The sequence below is a fragment of the Lactuca virosa genome, chromosome 8 (assembly GCF_052849685.1).
Source record: "Lactuca virosa cultivar CGN04683 chromosome 8, Lactuca_virosa_CGN04683_v6, whole genome shotgun sequence".
In the NCBI taxonomy this organism is placed as follows: Eukaryota; Viridiplantae; Streptophyta; class Magnoliopsida; order Asterales; family Asteraceae; genus Lactuca; species Lactuca virosa.
This window is the reverse complement of record NC_136433.1, coordinates 127,181,963-127,184,140: the sequence shown is the minus strand read 5'-3', so window position 1 is coordinate 127,184,140 and position 2,178 is coordinate 127,181,963. Positions and strand designations below refer to the sequence as shown.

The 2,178-nt window shown below is 29.1% G+C and overlaps 1 long non-coding RNA gene across 1 annotated transcript; it reads left to right on the top strand.

The window, feature by feature from the left end:
- Positions 1-283: 283 nt before the first annotated feature.
- On the top strand, positions 284-1,803 carry LOC145128334 (uncharacterized). The gene is made up of 3 exons (XR_013716818.1): positions 284-457; positions 1,055-1,158; positions 1,409-1,803. It is a non-coding gene; the product is annotated as an uncharacterized LOC145128334 (long non-coding RNA).
- The last annotated feature ends 375 nt before the right edge of the window (positions 1,804-2,178 follow it).

Genomic DNA, 2,178 nt, shown 5'->3' with positions numbered 1-2,178 from the left:
ATTGATATTACTTTTGTCCATATAATAATTTTAAAAATACCAAACACTGTATCCACAGGTAATGAACTTTTGTATTATATAAATTTTGTACATTAATATTCATATTTACAAAATATTTTTGTTAAATGAATGTTATAAACCTATTTATGATTTAAAAATACAATATTTAATTTTTAAACATGATTTCAAGAAGATAAGAGTTTGAAATCAGTTGGTATTATTTTAAAGTATGAGGACTAAATTAAAATTTTATCTTATTCTTGAAAATAATCACATATCAGAACATGGAATAGAGATGGAATAGAGAAAAAGGGGAAATACCTTCACAGTTCACACGATGGAATTTCTTGTGCAGCTTCGGAAGAAAAATGGTCAAAAGAGGTTCGATTTGCTGCGATTTCAGAAAGAAAGTGAGGAATTTCTGGCTAATATTGAACCGACTATGTTATTTTAATTGGTAAGTAATTAGGGCTTTTTGTAGGAAGCTGCAAATTGTTTGTAATCAGGTGGAATACTTTCTACCGGTTCAATCTTAGTATATAACATTTGATTGTAGTGAATAAACAAATCCTGAATTTATCTCTGTATATCCTGAAAAAAATTTAGTTGCAGCTAGTGTAAATGAATTTTCGGATGGGAGATTTCCCGCTTGGTTTGATTAAATCATGATTCAAATAAATGATTATAATTTGTTGCTTAACCACTTACATCCAACCGTGGTGAATTCAAATGTACAATCTTTTAACCTTTTTATGCATTTTCCAATGTTCTGCATTTTTTTTTTTTTGCAAGGCCAAACCAGATGAATTTACCAATTTATCCCAATAAAACGTATTTTGAATGTGTGTGTAATCTGTGTATCTAAGTTTGTGTGTGTTTTAACTATGTGAGTTTACCTTTCCTTTACCACATACTTGTTGAGAGGATGGTACATCAGAATCGTAACAGGAGGAGCAGAAAAAATAAATAAAGTAAATAACATAATGTAGATCACATCACATAAACATAAATCATTGAACAATTATTTGTTTATACTAACCTGATGTGAATGCAGAGGGTAGTTTGCAGAGATTCAGAAGAATTATCGATTGAAAGCTTTGAAGATGCCAATGAAGAAAACAATTTTAGGGGATCAATATTTATAAGTCTACTGAAAAGGTAAACATATATAATCCAAATCGAATTTTAAATATTAAAAATCTACGTAATTAATCACCCTTATGATTGAATTCCTATTATGTTGGAGATATATTTCGTATAAGATAAGGTAATTGAAATATCAATACCTGATTTTAGGGGATATCATATCTGATATCTCTATTCTTATTGTATTTACAAAAATAAAATGAAATTTCAATGTTTTTAAGGGAAGTAAATGGAGTATTAAAACTGATTTGCTGATTAATAGGAGCTGATGATGTCGACATTTGAAGCAAGGAATGGGCGGGAAAAGAAAGCAAAACGTAGCTGTGGTAGTGACATGTGGCAAGAAGGTGGATTATAAGGGTGACACGTAGCGGTTTAAGGAGTCTTTTATTAAAAATAGATTTAAATATTTAATATTAGAAGCTTTTGGGGAGAAAATGCGATATTCTGACACAACAAGATACATATACAACTTTGAGGGACAAGATGAACCTGGTGCTGTCATACTTGGGATCAAAAAATAGTACCACTTATTTGTTGGCGCCACTACAATACTCATGGTATAAGATGCAACAGTTACACTATGGTCTATATATGTTTTAAACAGCTTAATCAAGCATGCTCTTCTAAGCTTTTAAGATTGGATAGGAGTTCAACTGCCGCTTCTCTTTTGTACCAACTTTTTGTTTTTTCTTTTAATGCTTTTTGATACAAAATCATACTACATTACAAGGTATATGAAAATATCAACTTTTGGCTTAATTTGAAAAAATGTCTTTATTGTTCTTAATAAACCATTCCTGCTCGTCTTAAGCAATGGAATTTAACTCATTTGGAACACTTTAAGACCACTGTCTTTTTTTTTTAAATTCGGAAATTACTTTTCATGGACCGTGCTCAAAACGGTCCTACTAAATTCACTAAAATATATATATATATATATATATATATATATATATATATATATATATATATATATATATATATATATATATATATGTGAATGTTTTCTTTATTCCGTTTATCATCATC